This window comes from Engystomops pustulosus, chromosome 5 (genome assembly GCF_040894005.1).
Source record: "Engystomops pustulosus chromosome 5, aEngPut4.maternal, whole genome shotgun sequence".
Lineage (NCBI taxonomy): Eukaryota > Metazoa > Chordata > Amphibia > Anura > Leptodactylidae > Engystomops > Engystomops pustulosus.
The window spans coordinates 89773100-89795450 of NC_092415.1; positions in this window are offsets into that span (position 1 = coordinate 89773100).

The following is a 22351-nucleotide window of genomic DNA, read 5'->3' on the forward strand; positions in this document are numbered from 1 at the left end:
ACTGGTCACATCTAGTCCATTGACAGCGTGCATAGCACTGCATTACCAAATAGCTGCTTTCATGAACATCTTATACACGTGTATAAGATGTAAGCCATATAATAATCCTGTCGTTAGCCACATAGGACATCACATATTTTGATAAGACTAATTAGGCACATCTACTGAAAATCTTTGACTGTGTGTACAATATTAGAGTTCGTTATCCTGTTATAAGTACAGCCACATATACGTTACATCTCCTGTGGCGACCAAACAGATACTGGTGGAAAAAATCAGGGCTTTACCTGCAACATTGTAGCCAATTTTGTTTTCAATATCACTACAACTGTTCCAGTATTTATAAATAATATCATTTTGTTGCACATTGGGGGTCATTTACTAAGGGCAAGATTTGAGTTTTTTCCGGCGGGTTACCCGAATTTTTCTGATTTGCGACGATTTTCCCTGAATTGCCCTGGGATTTTGGCGCACGTGATCGGATTGTGGCGCATCGGCGCAGGCATGCACGTGACGGAAATCGGGGGGCGTGGCCGTACGAAAACCCGACGGATTCGGAAAAAACGCCGCATTTAAAAAAAAAAATTAGCTTGACACGCGCTTACCTGCATCCACGATAGGACGGTGAACTTCAGTGCACTCTGATGAACTTCAGCGCAGCAGCGACTGGTGGACGTCGGAGGAACTACCTTAGTGAATCCCGGCAGAACCCGAATTCTCTGCAGAGAATGTGCCGCTGGATCGCGAATGGACCAGGTAAGTAAATCTGCCCCATTGTCAATTCAGTAAAACCTCCCACGATCTACCATCATTTTTTGGACTGTATCGGCACTTGGGCCCTTTTTGTGCTGATCTACCTTGTTGCCCAGCCTGTGATCTGTGATTTTTTTATGCCATTTTATGAATATGTCCAATGATGTTTCTGATTTATTGTACAGATTGTTACAAACACTGTGATTCCAAATATGGGGGGTTGGGGGATTTTGTGTACTTAATTAGAAATGTAATGCTTGTGTTTTGAGGACCTTCACTTTATTTATTTTTATTGAAAAAAAAATTTTGTGTTATTTATTTTTTTAACAGGTTGGCCTCAACAAGCGATCCTCTAACCGCATGTTCAAGCTTATACCTACCTGAGCATGCTCAGTAACCTAGAGTCAGGTCCTGCCCAGAGGCAGATGCGACATGGTAAGAAGATCGTGCAGTCCCAAGGCACTCGTTAGACATCGGTGGATTGGACCCCCCTGATAGACAGGGAGAGTGGCCACATAACCTTTACACGCTGCAGTCAAGAGGGTTTAACACCTGCAATTGAAGGAATCTTCGATTGCCCGTCACAGCTGCAATATGCACCATAACACACACCGTAATAGTATGGCACCTGTCAGCAAGTACTTTCAGACTGCGCTATATTATTACAGGGCTCGCCAGGTACGGGGTAAAGCATTTTCTACTGTGAGGGCAGAGGGGTGGTACCTGTACCATGTGAGGTGATGAAATTGTCTACCTTCTGCTTAAGATCAGTGACACATAAAGGATCTATGTTCCCTATGGAGGCAACAGAATCCAGATGAGGGTTCTTTGGCTCAGAAAGAAATAAATCAACACAGCTGTATGAATTATGGGGTAGGAAAAAGTAGGAGTAATCTTTATTGTTGGGGTGGTGGACGTGACAAACACCTATCAATTGGAGGGTATGAAAATCCCATTTCAGCAATAACAAAGTTTTGGGGCCAAACTTTGCCTGAAATAGAAGTCTCCCCCAATTACCGAAGTTCCCTCCATGAAGTTTGACAGTTGGGAAGGTACCAGTAAGCAAATGTACAGACTTGACCGTAAATCTTTACCTTAATAAAGACATAATGATCCTAAATATCTACCTGTTTGTCCAGGACATCATGTAGCAGGGATTTGTGTATGGCAATTGACATACATCTAGAGCGTAAGGGTTAGGGCTGGGGAACATGTCATTCCTTGAAGTGGGTCACAGGAACATGTCATTCCTTGAAGTGGGTTTTCTGAACAAATAAAACATGAATATGTTGTTTATGCATGCCGTATAAAGCTTTACTGGTGGTGTTAAGACCCCTAGCATTTAAGGATCCTAGTTTTATCAAAGCCATGGGGAGTGGGAACACAGAGCCCCCCCAAAGTTAAAATAAATTGCTTTGCCAAAGTTGTCAGTCATCTGAAACCCATTGACCCTCCTTCTCCAAATATTAGAGTAGGCATAGGCATTTCAGTAGTTGGTGTTCTCCAGGTTTTGCATATTTCATTTGTCCATCAGACAGATACTAAAATACATTTTTCAACAGGAACCTGTTAGAAATTCCCCTCAAAGCCCAAAGAGTACCTTATTTGCTACTTTCTTTGATTTGGGGTTTTAATACTTTTAAGGATTTCTCCAAAAACCACGCTCCTCTTACGATACAGTCAACCTCCCTCTGCCTCCTCCTAGCCATTTAGGCTTGTAACCCTGTGCATACCCAGTGACAATATTACATTTAAATTAACTGAGCTCTCTACTACCAACACGAGACAATGGAGATTGCATACCTGTGTGCTTGGTAGTTATGCACATGTATGCAATAAGAGTTGTTGGAACAACATGTTACATGTGAATGTAACAGTCTATCAATTGCTGAATGTTTCACGGTCTCATGTATATTGATAATCGATACTATATAGTCTAATGCCCTACAAATTGTCCTATGGTTATCCGGGCTGTCTCAAATTGCAGAATTCTTTTCCTATGGACCCAAAGCTTATAGAATGAAAGAGAATAAAATGTAAAAAGGCTATAATGGGTCAACCCTGTAGACACACACTTTTTGTTTTATGTACAATTAATATGGCAAAATCACTTAGAAACTAAGGCAGCTGTTCTAATGTGCAAAAGACTATAGAACAACAATTGCACGAAATTAAGTTCATGTGCAGATTTTACATGTATTGACTATAAAATTATGAAATGTACTCCAGCAGCTAAAAAAACTGGCACTTTTAGAATTCTCTAACATAAATAGAAGGTAGGATCCCCTTTACTAATCATTAAATACAACATCTGCTGAAATTCTGCATAATGTAACTTCATGTGTATAAAATCAATTCGAAATGCTCTGTAATACAACCGTACATCACTACACAGACGTAGGGGCACATGAAAGACAAAGACGGTGTCTCCTGGAATCAAGTTCAGGGCTTTATTTTACTGAGCATGTGATGAAAAAGCCTTCAAACTTTAATAAATCACAAACTCTAAATTACAGGAAAACTGAGAAGATCTCATTACTTCCTCTCTCCCAGACAGACAAGGAAATTAGTATACTAGCACCAAGTACTGAATAATTTTTTTGCACTGTAATACACAGATATAAAATAATTTTGTATTGTGTTCTTAAATAATATACTTTATTGTCATGTAGTTTATTGTAAAATGGAAAAAAAATCTAAATTTAAAAACATAGCTGTCACATAGCTGACACAGCTGTCACAGCGACGCAAATCCCGAAAATTTTCAAAATCCGACGAAACTGCGTTCCATGGACCCTTATTAAATAATAAATACCTATGAATCAGAGCACCAAAATACTTCTGCAAAAACCTATCAACCTATGAAAATGTACTACCTATATGTAGGAAAATGCACTTGTAAACCAAACACTCAAAACAATCTTTGAGGGTACAAAAACAACAATATTTTTTATTCAATTCTTAAACTAAAAAATCACAGACTACACAGGGACAGTTTAAAATCATTTAAAAAAAAACATACATACACAAAATCTTAAACAGGTGGACATGTGGCCGAGGGAATCCAAATAAGTATAGCACACAAATGGTCAATCTGTGTGTGAAGTGTGAAAAGCCTAATATTGTATAATCACAGCTAGCAAAACAACGTATTGTGACATAATAGTACAAATGTGTAAACATCATTTGTAAACATCATTTGTAAACATCATTTGTAAACATCACTTGTAAACATCACTTGTAAACATCTACACAGGATACCAGCTAGCAAAGCATATATTACAACTTAGTATTATCCAAGAGTAAACAAAACTATATAGGCATACACACCCGGCTGCATCATGGAACCACGTCAACGGCAGCCTCCAGATAAGGATGTTAATTAGTATATCCCGGTCCACATGGCCACCAAAACCCCTTATTAAATAAGCCCTATTGTTTTTTTTTTTACACAGTTAAAAATAATACCTCTACTGTGTCAGGTTTTAGTACTGTAATTTGAAGTGGACTCAATGAATACCACAATCATGTATATACTCTGTAGGGGACAGAATGACATCTTACTGTCTACCTGAAACTGGGAGTGTGCCACAGATGCCACTTGGAGTGACAGAGAGCAGAAACAATCAGCTGTTGGTGTGAGGTCCAAGCAACACATTTTTACTAATTGGTGGCTTTGTTAATTGCTTTTTAGTCTTTTTGCTATGGTTAGCTTTATACTCTCTATACGTTTGCATTGTATCTTACCTTTTGCTTGTACCATTAACTATTCTTAGTCTTACAGTTTTGTAACCTGCACCATCTTGGTTTTGACTTGGTTTGCTTGACCTTGCTATTTGTCTGTCTCTCATTTATTTGTTTTGTGCATGAACTCAGAGCAGGGACCGTCGCCCATTTGTCATCTGAAATTTAATGGGCAGAGCCAGGGATGTGGGTGAGAGGGCTTCCACTTCTTCAATGGCTTTTCTGACTACGATGTGATTTTTATTAGCATCATGACCCCCATTTTATGTTTTGACATCATCAAACACCTTATATACAGCACTGGACAGCACTAGGCTGTGCCCAGGGTGCTCAATACCAGGGGCTTGCAATTGCCGCCATGCATGGATTAACTGTATGGATCACTAAGGCAACAACTCTGGACCAATAAGTGCAGAGACTCAGAGGACCGCGCAGGCAGAAATTGTGGCGAGTATGAATATATAATTTATACAGCTGTCATGCTCCTGCGGCTACTGTTGCTGCTCCGCTTAGCCTGCCTGCTCCTGAACCTAGGCTACGTTTATCTATGCCTGATATATATGATGGGGACCCCAAGCTGTGCAGGGGCTTTATTACCCAGTGCTCCCTGCACATTGAAATAATGCCATCTCAATTTGTAACGGAGCGATCCAAGGTGGCATTTATCATCAGTCTCCTCTCTGGGAAGGCCCTGGCCTGGGCTACCCCTCTATGGGACAGAGACGACCCGGTCACGACTACTAACACGGCATTCCTGGCGTAATTCCGGTCCAGTAGACTGTGCTATGGAATCTGTGCCAGTGGAACTCTTCTGTGGGAGAATATGCTGTCCAGTTCCGTTCTCTGGCTTCGAAACTCTCCTGGAATGATGCAGCCCTGTCCGCAACCATCAGGAAAGGTCTCTCTCCTCAAGCTAAGGACGCATTGGTCGCTCGTGACCTGCCGTCTTCCCTGAGTGGTCTCATCAACTTGGCCACTCGGATTGACGTGCAGTTTATGGAGCGTACCGAGGAGTTACGTCACAAGCAACCCCAAGGGCGTCCATGATGTCTACTTTGCCTCACAGGATAATAAAGTGTATGTATTGCGACCAATATGTGACTGGGTATAGGTACACAATTGTTTACACAAGTAAAGATTGTCCAATCAGGACTATTATACCCATTGGTTACTTAAAATGTAAATTTTAATTATTCAACAGTAAAAAGGATGGAAGGGATATACTTCATCCATAAACGTGAAATTAAAAATCAGCAGTAATAGACTGTAGCCATAACATGTAGATAGGGTTAAAGGGGTATTCTCGCCTGGGCATTCACATTCAGTTTGATAAATCTGCCATGTATAAACATTTCTTCAATTAGATGTTATTAAAAAATATGTTCCTGTGTGAAGATAATTTCTCATAAATGTAGTCATTTTGTCCCTTAGAAACGAGATAGCTTCCTCGGATACGGCCACGTCTGCTGGAGGGATTGCACAAAGAAACAAAAGGTTTTGTATATGAAATGTCCGGGATTTACTACATGACCCACAGCCATCCTGTGGTAATGATTGCTGAATCCTGGTGGTCAGGCAGGACTCAATAGCCGCATGTCTGGCCACCGCTGCCAGAGTGTGACGTGGTCGTATCCGAGGAAGCTATCTCGTTTCTAAAGGACAGAATGACTACATTTATGAGAAATTATCTTCACACAGGAACATTTTTTTTAATAACATCCAATTGAAGAAATGTTTATAAATGGAAGATTAGTGAAACTGAATGTGATTGCCTAGACGAGAATACCCTTTAAGTCTGAGCCACTAGTCCAGGGAAGTGGTCCTTATTGCTTTATGCTGTAGGTAGGTGCTATATTCCCTTCACATATGGTGCTACACATAGCACACCCCTCTTTTTTATATAGCTGCCCCTAGTGCCTCAAGGGAGACAAGATTCCCTATTTTCCTGACCGCTAATTCAGCGTGCTAAGGGGAGGAGAGGGGAAGGGAGGATTCCTATAGATCTACCTCACACGCTATCCCTCATATAGTCTTTACATTGTATCTCCGGTCAATTGGCATTCTAGACCCTATATCAATTCCCTATTTGAGCGGCTACTAGATTCTGCTGAGCTAAAATCAACACATGTTTCGCCACTCAAGGTGGCGTCCTCAGGGGTATAGAATAGCCCCGATACCCCTGAGGACGCCACCTTGAGTGGCGAAACATGTCGGGGGGGCTAACCTTGTGTTGATTTTAGCTCAGCAGAATATAGTAGCCTCCCATTAAAGAAAGTTAATTTAAAGATCCTTTTTAATCCCTGGTCACTAAGATTCAGCAGTGTGGTGGGCATTAGCTAAGTGTACACCTCATGATTACTGTGCTTAGATTATCGGGATGCAGGGTGTAGCTACACTGTCATTCAGATTTTACTAATATCTGACACATAGAAAAAGAGAGATTAGACAGATCAGAGTCACAATGAGACACTCAGCTCTACTGCCTCACCTACAATACACAGTCAGCACAGCTATTCTTCCCCCTCCCCTGGGATCCAGAACGTATTTTGTCGGTAGAGTTGGGGTCTTCACTGCTGCTGCTGGACAGGAAGTGCCTTTGTCTGTAGTGCTCTCCGCCTCCTGCCCCTCCCTCTGTAGTACAAGAGAAGCTATTCATGAGAGAGGAATCTGCAGAACCTTGTCAAGAGCTTATGGTACTATTCAGGTACAACCAAAATATAAACACCAGAGTAGATTTAAGACTCTTGTCTTCATGGGAATATCCCCTTAAGGGTACTTTGAGCATATAACTAGACGACAGACAGATTGTTGGCCTTATTCTCCAGCAGTATTTTATGGGCATCACCTTAGTAATACCTTAGCCTTTAATGTCAGATCCATTGGTCAGATGGGTTGGTTGCAACTCAGCCCGATTGAAGTGAATAAAGATGAACTCTAATACCAACCGCTATAACTGCTAACAGCAGTAAACTCAGCTAAAACAGCAGATCAATGGAGTTGTCTGCTGAAAGAAGAGGCTATTAATATCAGAGTGACACACTAGGGCAGTGATGGCGAACCTTTTAGAGACCGAGTGCCCAAACTGCAACCCAAAACCTAATTACTTATCGCAAAGTGCCAGTACGGCAATTTAACCTGAAAACTGACGGTTTAGTTTAGAATCAATAAAATTATACATTCCCAATCAGAGGTAGGTTCCCTCCCATTGCGTTTTATTTGCATTTCAAAACTCCTATATTTGTTTCATACGTGTGACATTGAGGAAGAGGCAGCAGCCCTATTAATGCAGACTGCTAGCGCTGCATATACAAACGCAGCACTACAGTATGGGGGCAGGCTTTGGCCTGATCCAGATGCATTTCTATGGAAACGCATGCAATCAGTAACCAGAACATGGTGTCGTCCATTAAAACAATGCATTACACTGGGTTCTGGTTACCGATCACTTGCATTTCCATAGAAACACATGCGCAATCGGACCAAAGCCTGGTGGTATTTGTGACCACACACTTACTAAGGACTGAATCACAGTGCTGTGTAAAATTTTACAGTGTTACTTAAACAGGACTGTCTGACATTTATGGTAGGAAGAGGCAGCAGTTTTATGTTCTTACATAGGACTGGTGCTTTTTCCTACACATAAGGAGGTAGTCCTGTGTAATCAAGTATGATAAGGTAAAGTTTTACACAGGACTGTCTGAGCTTGGTTTACAGCAGTCATTTATACACAATGACTGAGATCAGGGCAGATTGTAGGGTCAAGTGACACAGATGGCCAAACAGGACACAGGAGATTGAGCAGATCTGAAAGCTCACCCGCTCACCTTCTCACAGCCAGAACTCTGTCCTGCAGTTCAAATCATCTGTAGATCGTTCTTACAGCACGTGGAAAGGAACCATAAAGCAGACGCTGGGTGAGTATCCAGCGTCAGTGATTCCTCCCACACAACCTCTGACCTGTGACGGGCTCCGTGCTGCTGCCTGCATAAATTCTTGTAAAGTGCGTTAATCTGTGAGAAGACAGCAGCGCTCCGGAGCCTGCAGTAAATTTGGTAGAGAGCAGGTAGCTTAGGGACAGAAAGAACAGCTGCCTTAGCGACCAGTGTTCAGTCGGCACTGACACATTGCCTGTCCGCACCTGGCAGTGGTTGGGGGGATGGGGCGCGTGCCAGCAGTGAGGGCTCTGCGTGCCCTCTCTGGCACGCGTGCCATAGGTTCGCCACCGCTGCACTAGGGAATTAAAACAGGAATTGTAGATAGTTTTCCATTTATTAATGTGTGTAAAGAAACTCAGGACTATAAATGACAAGATGGTCTCTTTATTTCTGATAAATTTACAAATGTATTTTCATTTAGCTTTGTATTATGGTAAGTACAAGAAATGAGCAAATGGAATGCAGCATAGTCTTCATTTTGGTCACAATGATGTAAAAAGAGTAATTAGAAAAGAACTGAAAATCAAAGACTTCTGTGTTAGGATCACAAGATAAGCAAGACAGGGCGAAGCAGACTAATTCTTTGTGGACTTAAATCTTAACTTGCCTGCATATACAGATCAAACATTATCACCAGAGGCTATGGATGAAATGATTTCCACTTTCAAAGAAAACCACTTTAAAAGAAATTTACCAGACCCATATAGCAACACTACATTTTGTCTCGGTTTTCAATTGTGTTTTGCTCATGAGTAATGGTTTTGTCATCACAAGTGAACACCACACCACAGAGAGCTTCCTGGAAGGATCTTGATCCTACAGAAGGCCATACAGGAAAACAGTATTTTATCCCACTAAATCTGTACAATGCTATATTATAAAAGACCTAGAGAATTTGTAAACTACAGTTAATATCATCCTCAAGACTCATGCACACAACCCTGTTTTCACCCGAGCATAGCACACAGTTGGGCGCAGAAGGGAGGGGGGGTATTGTGATCTGGCTGCAAATTGTGGATTACAGGGCTGTCTGGGCATTCAAGGAAATAATGATGGAAACTGATATCTGAATGGGCCATAAAGCCTTAGTGTGTTTCAGGATTCTTAGTGTATTTCAGATATATATACAGGCGGTCCCCTACTTAAGAACACTCGACTTACATACAACCCATAGTTACAAACGGACCTCTGGATATTGGTAATTTCTTGTACTTTAGTCCTAGGCTACAATAAACAGCTATAATAGTTATCAAATATGTCTGTAATGAAGCTTTAGTGTTAATATTGATTCTTATGACAACCCAACATTTTTAAAATCCAATTGTCACAAAGACCAAAAAAGTTCTGGCTGGGATTACAATGATAAAATATACAGTTCCGACTTACATACAAACTCAACTTAAGAACAAACCTACAGACCCTATCTTGTATGTAACCCGGGGACTGCCTGTATATTTGTTCTTGAATCTAGACTCCTATATTTGTTTCACCTTTCTGATAACTCATAAATGGCAGGTCGATAAAGGCTGGAGCTACAGGTTTAAAACTATACAAGTGACAGTAGTAGTTTAAAAATAAGAACATATATTACACACAGGGGGCATGTATCTTTATTTTGCCCTTTTTTCTTATTTTTTGCACATTTGAAGATTATTTATTTTTTTTACCTTTTTAGGATCCATTTGCATTTTTTTTATCCTATGCCAGGGTGTTAAGAAGTTCACTGCTGTATTTGTCCGTTTCAGTGCTCCTAATGTATCTTCGCAAGACAAATGTTTTCTTCGATTATTTTTGCGAAGTATAACTGACCCATACCGTATTTTTTGGACTATATGGCGCACTAAAAATCCTTTGATTTTCTCAGAAATCAAAGGTGCGCCTTATAGTCCAGTGCGACCTTATATATGAACCGTACTTACAAACAACAGCTGCCTTGAACTGTGCACAGGTCTGCCACCTGCTGGTCATTCACCCTTATAATCAGGTGCGCCTTATATATGAAACTAGAAGTTTTAGCAGGCATTTATTGATGGTGCGCCTTATAGTCTGAAAAATACTGTACTTACTTCTATATATGCACCTTAAAAGTTGAAAAATATAAAAATGTGCAAACCCACACCACCAAAAAAAAAACCCAAACATGTTAGGTTCCTTAGACAGAGATACATAAGAACACATAAGTGTACCAACAGCAGACAACTTTGAAAAGAGGCAGCAGAAATACAATGATATATGTGCCCATGGAGCAGTTTTCATGAATTATTGCATTTTTCAAAGCATGTGAAACCATTAGATACAGTTTGTGAAATTATTAGTAACATCTGTAATTTCCTTTAGGCCCCATTCACAAGATGTATGTGGGCCATGATACGGACACACAATTTTTGGCAGACTCATGGCTTACATAGACATCTATGGCATCTGGTCGGAGCAAGGTAGACACAAAATAAAGGACATTTCTTATATTTTGCGGAATTTGCAGGACACCTGATTAGGTTTTAATGGAGAGGGGAAGGGTGATTAGCATTTCCTTCCCTCCCTTCTCCACCTAACTACACCGGGATCTGCTCCAGGCGAAAACACAGCTGTGTGAACAAGCTATTACCTTGTATAATCGACATAAGTAGAGTTGTAACTTGAGGGGGTACAGAGGGCATAGACTACACCTTTAAATGCTTCATCATATATTTGGGGTTCTATACAGATTTTAAATTACGGTTTTGAAAACTGTATGGGCTCAGCCCGTGAGCTGCCTTCATATACCAGCTTCGTACTGGTGACAACTTGAAGAAGTTGTGTCATGAAACCTTTAAGGAACTGGCCCTTTTTCAGTTTGTTTTTCACTCAACTTTTTAGATGTATGAAGTAAATTTATATTCATTAATATTCAATGCAATTTACTAGCTAGAAAAAAAAATCCAGTTGCACCATTTACTTAAGGGGTTTTGTTCTTATGGCCAACACGGTCTGTGTCCTACTAACACATCCCTTCAAATATATTTTATTCAAAAATACATTGAGGGAGATTTATAAATCTACTTGCCCAAGAATTCTGGTGTTTTCAGTTCTAAAAAACTAAAATGCCTTGTGTCACATTTATCGAGGGCTTTAGCCATTTTTTTTTTACTTTTCTGATTAGTACAGTGATGGCTAACCTTTTACACACGTCTCTGAAGTTTTTGCTGATACATAGCACGTTAATAGCATCTGAAGGTGGGGCAACTCTTGCCATTTTACCTCCATTAGTGGAGGCAGTTAGATAGGAAGTGAAGCCAGAGTTCACATTTCCCCTAATATTAGTTCATACTTGCACCAACTTAGTTCAACAGACCTTGCACCTTGGACCTTCAGCATCGTCTACCTGTCTTTAACATTATCTTATTGGAATTTCATCGGAATTCGAACAACTCAAGATGCATGACCTGTCTCCTGTTCGTTTGCTGTTACCTCTTACCACCTTCGACAGAATTGGTCTGATGCCGGTCTCCGTGGCCCCCGATTTAATTTGAAAGAATTACTGTTCTCTTGAAATTTTGAAATGGACTTCAAGTGGATCAATTATTGCACACTTGTGCTACCATTACATGAAAGAAATGTTTTGACTTGACTGTACCAACCACCTCATCTACCATTGGTTATCTGGTGACAGAAGTGTGACGGCTATGGCATTATTGCAGTGGGGGTCCCCACAGGCGGTACCTGAATGAGTGTCCGCTCTGCATTTATAGGCAACCGTGATAAACATGTAACATTAACATATATACCAATATACGCCATATCTTCTATTTGCGCTATTTAGCTATAGATATCCTTTAAGTATGCTTCGCTTATATAGAACTCTACATGCGTGTGATGTAGTGAGTACTCCACATGCATGTTTTGGTCAGTGCAAATCTTGTATATATGTGCCGCCTAGTGAGTACTCTACCTGTATGTGCTTATCAGTGGGAATCCTTTTGATATGTGCTCGATAGGATATATTCTACCTGTATGCGCCGGTTAGTGAGAACTCGATTTGTGGGTACCGCTTAGTGTAAAACCTGTACCTGTGCGCCAAATAGTGAGTATTCTGTATCCATGCGACATATGGGGAGACCTTTTTTCTTCTTGTTTTGTAAACTTTATGTTTACGCGCCGCACTGTGAATATCCTGTATTTACATAATATATAATGAGAACCTCAGCACCTATGCGTCATATATAGAGCATTGCACCCGACTGTACCAGATAGTAACAGTTGTCCATGTCACTTTTTTCATAAAGGAATGTAGTACTTATTTTGAGTTCTGCATCTTACGGTGATAGATACGATAATTGTGTATTTCACTTCTTTTTAAATATTCTTTTTCTCTCCGCTCCCCCTTTTTTTTTTTTTTTTATCATATTTATAACAATACATATTATGTATTTTTGTTTACAATGCACTACTGAAGAACCTAATCTAATTTCGTCTGCAATATGGGGATGGGTTTTTGATTACTCTGTTCTATGTTTATGCTAATAATTATTACTGGTTTATCGATCACCACTTTTTGGCGCTGTTTGAGTCGTGTGCGCATAAACCTAATAATTACACCTGACACTTCCGATGCAGTAACCGGATGCGGACCGAGCATTTTACAAGGAAACTCCCACTGCTGCCATAAACGCCGCCACACCGGCTCAGTCGATTGCTCTTCCCTGATGAAGTCACCTTAGGTGACGGACCGCGTGGGACATCACGACCCCCTGGCTGTCTCTGGTGTTGTGGTCCGGTAAACTGTTATGATTTTGCTTGTATATGGGCTATATGCAGCGCTTTATACTTGATGACTAGTGTTATGTAGGAAAGTTTACTGTACCATTGTGTTAGTATGCACTTTATGTAGCTGATTCCTTTTGGAGCTCTTATTGTATTTACCTATTGACACCAGATACAATTTATTGCAGTCCTTGGGATGATTCTACCACTTTCATCCCATTGAGTCCTTTTGTGTCTGTGTACTTGTTACACGTTTTAAGTGTTTTTAAACTGGTCAGTGTTTGTCAAAATATTTAGTATGTGTAAATAAAGTTTGATACTTTGCTTATAGTTTGGTTGTCTTGACACACTTTTTTCTTGTACATATTTGTTGGCATTTTGTGTCTATAAAGCAACCTGTATACATTTGCTGTGCAGGGCCCACACCTCTTTGTCGTATATGCACCAAGAAAGCTGGAAACACCAGCTGTGTGTCCCAACCATTTTCCTGTCAGGCAGACGACTGGACCAAAGTCCATTCCAGTCACTAGAAGACGGGTAGAATCATATTATGGCATGTGGGCTCCTTACACCCCGGCCATTATCTTAAAATGTGTGACATAGAATACTATACAGTGTTACATTAAACACAGCTAAAAAAAAGCGATCTCTCAAGCTTCTTAATATGAGATCCGGAAGGGTAAAACTACACCCAAACAGCGGCCGCATTTTGGAAACAATGCCCTCAAAGAAATTAATTTAGAGGAATGCTGAGCATTTTTTATCCAACAGCAGATTTTAAAAAACAAATGCTTAACTTCTGGTGCAAAGTGAAAATTACAACTAAGAAATTTTAGTGCCCAATATCCTATGCCCTGGTCATGCCACTGTGAGAAGTCAATTCTCTAGTTATTATGCTTTATTTTCCATTTTTTAGAAACACTGTACATGTGACCCCAAAGTAAAAACTGAGCTCTGGAGTGAGAGAACACCATGTGCATCTTTGGCTTAATTTGGTTATCTACACTGCAGTGATAGAGGCTCTGAGATGTAATAAAAATATAAGCCTTAAGCATGGCCCTACTTTTACAAAACTACACACGTCATGTAATCTCAAAGGGAAAGGCGTTTATATCTCAGAAGTGCTTCCCGAAATTTAACACACAGTGTACAAAATCCAAACTAGTAAAAAGAAGAAAAGGACCACTCACCCATTCCCCCCTGAACTCCTCCAGCGTACCCTCAAGTGTAATGGTGCATGCAGCCAAGTCCTCAGCAAATCGACCAACCATGCACAAACAATAGAAGGCTTCCGGCACTCCAAATTATCTACAGTAAAAATGATCCTTTATTGACTTTCACATGTTACATAATAGATGGATAATGTGGAGTGCTGGAAGCCTACTTTTTTTTTTTTTGCAAAATCCAAACTTGCAATTTTATATGAAATATGCCATTTTACTGCCCAATATGTTAAGCAAAGCCGGATTACAGGGTGGGCACATATGACCCCTACCATTAGCGATTCAGACAGAAATCACTATGCACTGCCTGACACTGGCAGTCAGCAACTCACTGTCTGAATCTGTGAACAATATGCAGCGCCACATATAACGCCATGCTATTTGCTTATCCCTACACGTGATCGAGCATGCAGCTGCATTGCATGCAGCCTGACCTGTCCTCACCCTTATCTGACTGCCACCTAAGTCAATCAGTGTTAGTTGTGTTTACTCACTGATCACGCCGCCTTCTGCGAACTAACACATGGGAATCTGCATTCGGGAAGGTAGTGCCATCAGTGTGAGTATTAACCCCCTGTGCCGTGCCATCAGTGTGAGTATTAACCCCCTGTGCCGTGCCATCAGTGTGTATGGAACCCCCTGTGCCGTGCCATCAGTGTGTGCATTGAACCCCCTGTGCCATCAGTGTGTGCATTGAACCCCCTGTGCCGTGCCATCAGTGTGTGCATTGAACCCCCTGTGCCGTGACGTCAGTGTGTGCATTGAACCCCCTGTGCCGTGACGTGTGTGTGTATATGTAGTGAATCCCCTGTGCTGTGACATCAGTGTGTGTGTGTGTGATGAACCCCCTGTGCTGTGACAGTGTATGAGTGGGTTCAGTAGTTGATAATTTGTCATCAAACAATTCTGGGGATGGAGCAACATTTATTTAAAAAAAAAAATGTGGGAAGAGCCCCCAGGAGGCACAGGCACCCTTAAAGGGGTTGTCTGAGCCATTTAACCCCTACGGGACTCAGCATCTTTTGGCCTAAAGGACTCGGCCCCATTTTTCAAATCTGACCTGTGTCACTATAAGTGGTTATAGCTTTGGAACGCTATGAGATATCCGGGGGATTTTGAGATTGTTTTCTCGTGACACATTGTACTTCAAATTAGTTTAAAAATTTGGATGAAATCTTTTGCGTTTGGTTATGAAAAAAAAACAAAATTTGACAAAAATTTGGAAAAATTTTTTATTTTCAACGTTCTAAATTCTCTACTTTTGATGCAGATAGTCATAGCACCCAAATAAATTCATAACTTACATTTCCCAAATGTCTGCATTATGTTGGATGGTTTTTTAAGATTCCACATATTTTACTAGAATGTTATGAGGCTCAGAATTTGGGTGCCATTTTTCAAATTTTTTGTAAAATCACCAAAACCTGTATTTAGATGGACCTGCTCAACTTCTAATTGACACTGAGAGGCCTAAATAATAGTGAGACTCATAAATTACCTCATTATGGAAACTACACCCCTCAACGTATGAAAAACCACTTTTAAGAAGTTTGTTAACCCTTTACGTGTTTTATAGGGGTTAAAACAAAATGGAGGTGCAGTCTGCAAATTGTAATATTTTTTCACAATACACTCATTTTGGGTGGAAAATTAAACATTTACAATGGATTAAATGAAAAAAGGCTCCACAAAGTTTGATACCCAATTCCTCCCGAGTACACGGATACTCTATATGTGGTGGTAACCTGCTGTTTGGGCGCACGGCCGGGCATAGAAGGGAAGGAGGCGCCATCCAGATCAGATTTGCTATGTCACATTGTACAGGCTATAATTTTTTTCTTTTTTTTATTGTGGACCTATAGGGGCTTCTTTCTTTTGCCACATGAGATGCACTTTTCTGATACGTAATTTTGGGGCATCTATAGCTAATTGGTGAGATTTAATTAACTCTTTGTTGGTGGAGGAAATAAAAATCATCAATTTTTAGGAAAATTTTTATGTGTTTTTTTTTTTGGCCGTTAACCATACCATAAAAATAGTATATTATTTTTATTCAATCGGTTGCCACGATTACGAAAATACCTCATTTATATATATTTTTTCCCCATTTTTACTGAATAAAAAGTAATTTGGCGAAATGGTTGTTAATTTTAGCATCACCGTCTTTCATATGCATAACTTTTTTATTTTTCACCTCACAAATCTGTTTAAGGGCTTATTTTTTGCGAGAATGATAGCTCTTTTTAGTGGTCTTATTTTAGATTGCGTAACTTTTTAAAATCACTTTTTTTAGAGCATTTTTAAAGGGCATTAATTAAAAATCATCTTTTATTCAGAGAGTTTTTTGAGGTTGTTTTTTTACGGGGTTCACTTTGCGGATCTAATAACGATTCTGTTTTATTATGCAGATTGTTACGGACGCAGGGATACCAAATATGTGGGGGGTTTGTGTATTTTATTCAATTGTACTGAATAAAAACTAATTTGGAGAAAATCTTGTTCATTTTAGCATCACCATCTTTTTATATGCATAACTTTTTTATTTTTTGGCTGACAAATCTGCTTAGGAGCTTATTTTTTGAGAGAACAGTTGTTCTTTTTAGTGGGCTTATTTTAGAGTGCATAAAATTTTTAAATCACTTTTTAGAGCATTTTTTATAGGGTATTAATTAAAAATTATCTTTTTTCGGAACGTTTTTTGCGTTTTTTCCCTCCGGCGTTTACCGTGCGGGTCCAGTAACGGTTCTGTTTTATTATGCAGATTGTTACGGACACGGCAATACCAAATATGCAGGGGGGGGGTGTTGTGTTTTTTATACTTTATTAAGTGTTTTTATGGGAAAGTGACATTTTAGGGGCTTATATTTTTATGTATTTATTTTTTATTTATTATAATGTGTAGTGTTAAGTGTTTTTGCATATTTTTACTTATACATACTTGAACTTGAACCAGTGATGCTCTGATCGTTGGTTTAAGTCCAATACACTGCTCTACAATACTATTTTATTGTAGAGCAGTGTAATCTGTCTTTGCATGTTTGCTCATGCTCAGACAGTTTACCGTCAGACCCAGAATCGGTCTGACTGCCATGGAGACCGGGCAGCTCCGGGGCACATGCCAGTCCTCGCAGCTGCCCAGAAGAGGATCGGATACCCCGGTAAGCGGCACGGCGGATCCAATCCATAGGGGGAAGAGCCTTACACGCCCAGCGTCCTGCACTGCCATCTCTCCGGTCTGTGCCCATTTGTGTACAGGGGCACAGCAGCTACACCGAGTTGAGCTTCCGTCCCCATATTTCAGCCCATGATACAGCGTTGTTTTTTTTTTTTTTTTTTTTTATGCAGCCCCCTCCCGGCAACATATAGTTTTTTTTAACGTCTCGAACAACTCCTGGTCTAATGTTAAACACACATACTCACAATCGGTTGTTATCATGGACACTGTAATAAAGAGGACTGTAACTTAGTACAGGACCCCTTACATGATTCACACTACCGTTGCCTGCCATAATGTAGCGCGGGGAGAGGAGGAGGGGGAGACCGCTGCTCACCCCCGCCTCTCTCCATAGGGATACATTGTGCACGGCACAGTATGCTGTGAAAAAAATAGGACATGTCCTATTTTTTCACGGGGTACAGAGCGGTACGGTGCCGCACTGTGCTGTACCGTACCGCTCCTATAGGGCGCCGCACGTCCATTGCCGCCTATGGGGGACGTATATTGGCCGTATATACGTCCCCCTTGCGTTAGTGTGAATGCAGCCTAAAGAGTCCCTGCTTCACTGCAAAACAGCAGCATAAACTATTGCTTACAGTTTGGTGCTGCAGTTCTAAAAGAGAGAAAAAAAAAAAAAAAAAAAAAACACACATAACAAAAGAATTTATACACTTCCTGAATTCAAATAAAGTATTCATAAAAGTTCCATATTATTCCACACAAAAAAGCCACAATGACCAAAAAGCCAGACTGACCAATATATATATATAACATTCTATTCTACACTATAAAACAAAACACCTACACACATTTGCCATCGTGATAATTGTAGTAAAACGTTGTTCACACCATGCACAGAATGGCGCAACACTGAGAACTAGTCCCGAATTTCTGTGCTGCTTGAAGCGCTGGTACAGAACGTACTATAATCTGTATGGTTTTAAAAATAGCGCAATATGTGAAGGGTCTATTCACACATGATTGTGAGGCCGATAATTCCCTCAAAATCCGAAACAAAGGATCCCCTAGAGCAGAGCTGGACGTGGGCGCCCATGTATTTCCAGGGCCGCGCAGTGATGAGCTCCCGGCTCAGGAGGGGACGCTCGGGTTACTGCGTGACCTCACAGCACCTCAGCTCGCCTGTCCTGACATGGCACCTCATGAGCTGCGCATTAGACACGCACATGCCGGACACATGATCCGACAACTTATGAGCCCTGCCACCGTAACTAGCCTCCAGCACTCCCATCATATAACAACTACAACCCACCAGGGCTCCCGAACACCTAGAGAGCCATGAGACCGAGCGCGCCCCTCACGCTCCATGTACTCGCCCGCGGCCAATCACAAGCCTGCCCTAACAGGAGCGCGTGTGGGAGGCTGCTGATTGGACGGCTGCACAGCCAGCTCTGCAGGCGGAGAGTCCAGATGGCGCCTATAGGTGCAGCAGTGTGAGAGGAAGAGTTCGTGAAGACATAAGCTGTTACTAGGCAGAATGTCCCCATGTGTAAACATTGCCGTCTGTGTATCCGGATGGTACAATATGGCCACAATTACCCTCAAAACGCTCACCATTACCCCACCGAGAAGCAGTAGCTTGGTGACACAGAGTCCATCCCGGCGCTAACAAACCTCTACAGCTAATCTTCAGCTGCCTGCAAGGTCACGCGTCATTATAGCCATGAGCGCTACGGGAAGTTCTCCGCCGCTGCTTGTAGTCGGGCTGGAGCACATCCCCAACTACAAGTTCCGTCAGCACGTGCTGGAGCAAAGCCTCCACAGCACACAACTGCTGCCTGGGAAAGGGAGAGGGCTACAGGAGGGGCTCCTCTTACCAAACCACATTATATATAGTGTCACGGCAGCTTAGTGGGAATGCCCTTATATGTGTCTTATTTCCATACATTTTTTTATCATTTCTCTGTGGGCCTATTGCACCTAACAACGTCACCACATAATGCATGTGTCCTTGGAGAAAGTGGGCAGATTCATGTAGCAATAAAAAGCTCTTTGTTTCTGGTAGCATGCAACCAAATATTGTGTTTCGGCAAAATCGGTAAACAATGTGCTCCTTCCAGTCCCAAGCGTTTTGGTGTAACTGAATAAGCTTTTCCATGCTGCACTTGAATTGTGTTTCTAAACACATGTAAACATGGCTTAAGGTTCCCTGCACAAGATTGTTGTTTTTGTCCTTGTTCTGTTAATTTATCGGATGTCAGGGTCGTTTCCGGTGGACCCACTGAACCACCCCGAGTGATGACGTAAGCCAACACCTGGGAGCGAAGTGTCATCCGGTATTCACCAGAGCCCGCGGCAAAGGGGGACGGGGGCTGCGTCGGGATACCACCAGGTCGCTCCACAGTTGCGACTTTGCTCACGGCAGTGGCCAAGACGAGGTACAGGATCCACAGGCAGAATCATGGTCTGTCAGTCGTGGTCAGGACAGTTGGTACAGGATCGGAGTCAGGGGACGTAGCAGAAGGTCAAGACAGGCGGCAGAGAATCGAAGTCTGGAACTAAAAAAAGAGGTCACAACGGATAATCACAGAAGTCACAATAAGAAGCTTTCTCTAATGCTCAGAGGCATAAAGATCCGGCACGGGTTACAGGAAGAGACTGGCTACTTCTCAGGTCAGCAGGCGACCAGTGCCAATTAACGGCGCACTGGCACCTTTAAATTTCACAGAGCCGATGCTGTGTGAGGAGGTGGAGACACTCGCGCGCTGGACCACAGGAGGTGTCATTGGAGCACGGGCAGGTAAGTCAGCCTGCCACAGCCGTGATGGGGACACGGGGTTCACGGGTGCGCCTGCGATCATGGACACGGGTGGAAAATGGACAGCGCAGGGACTCATTCATTTCTTTTGGCTTATGGTCTCATACAAAAGGTTGCTATTTTTATGGCTACCGTTTGTGAGCTCTTTACCTGAGCCACAAAACTTAGACAAGCTCCTATTTCTGCTCAAGTTTGTGGCCTGATAATACACAGGCCATAAACAACATGAATGCTTGTATATTTCTGCAAGTCCCATCCACATAAATAGGAAAGTCATACCTATACCTAAAGAGAACTTATCAACTCGTACAGAGTTAAAGGGATTGTTCAAGACAATCCCTGCCCCCCCCCCCCCATCATGAATATGGAGGTCACCACTGGACCTGTATTGAAGGGGCTTAACTTGCTGATCAGTCGGTGTCTCAGTGCTGAGACCTCCGCAGATAACGAAAACGAGGCTCAGCAATTTTCGCCTGCTCCATTAATCTGACAGAGCGACGAGGGGTCCCCACTGCACCGTGGATAGGGCGTAACTTTCCTTCGTGGGAAAAATGAAGCAACAGATCATACAATTACATGGTTGTTTATGTTGGTAGCATGAGGGTTAAATATGTAGTTCCATAATTTTCATGATACTCCTGGCTGAGAGAACAGGCCCCTCAGACAACCCCCTAAAATTGTCACGGTGCTGTCACATGAGACTGTTTTAGCGCATGTGTCACATTCAGTAAGTGTTGTTTTCAGGAACACAGTACACAGAACCCGGACAAAGGCAGCACAATGCTCCAATGTATGTGAGTGACAGCATGGATAGACATCCAGCAGTGTGCACAGGAGAAAGAGTCGCCTTGTGTAGAAAAAATTCTGAAGTCAGAAGTCTGTTCTCAAGCGTAAAGTGTGTGACAATCAGAATAAAGCTTTTTGTCCAAAAGGTTACATCTCTCCTTTTCTTTTTTGACATGGAAAATACAGAAATTATGACTAGTGACTGCAGTTGACAGTTGATGACAGTTGTCATCAAAGAAAAGATTTTCAAAAAGGCATCTAGTTTCTCTGGTCCAGTAGACCAGTTCGATGCTAATTCAGATAAATGTCTCTCCCTTTAATTCAAGGATAGCTTACTTCGCCATTCATACTACGCCATTCATACAAAGTGGAGTCCCAGACAGGGCACATTGCTAAATGGACATGCGTTGTCTTTATGACCCACAGTCTTTATTTGTAGAATTAATAAACGGATGTGGACTGTGGGTCTAATTTACTGTACATACTCGCATATAAGCTGAATATAAAAAGCACAATTTTTGTGCTTAAAAAAAGTGCTATTAGGTTTATAAGCAAGTAAAAAAACAAACTTATTACTTACACCCCGGCATCCTCTTCTCGTCTCCTCTTCTGGTCTATGGGGGTTCCTGGCCGTGCAGACAGAGGCACGTCTATGCACTCCGCCTGCGCACACATTAAGACGCAACAATGATGATTTGGATCATTCCATTTGCATTCATTTTTCACAGACCCTCATAAGCTAAAGTCATTGAGCAGGGCATGTATGGCAGTTTTCTGGTGTGCAAGCCCTAAAATAAATACAATTGCAAGGAACTGCCAGGATTCGCAACTATTACCTCCTTAATTAATAATAATTTCTGTATTTATACAGTGCACACTGATTACACAGCACTGCACAGGGATTGCCAAATCAGTCCCTGTCCCCCAATGGGGTTCACAATCTAATCAACCTACCAGTTTGTTTTGGAGTGTGGGAGGACCCGGTGGATACGGAGGAAACCCACGCAAACACGGAGAAAACTTACAAAGTCTTTCCAGATGTTTCTTCTTTACATCACCTCAACGCAAAATAGGTGTGCCAGGGGGCAGAGTAGGCTAGGGCAATTCTGTGTAGAATTGTATGTGACCCGTAATGTGAACATGGATTATCAATAAAGCTTCATTACAGACACCTTAC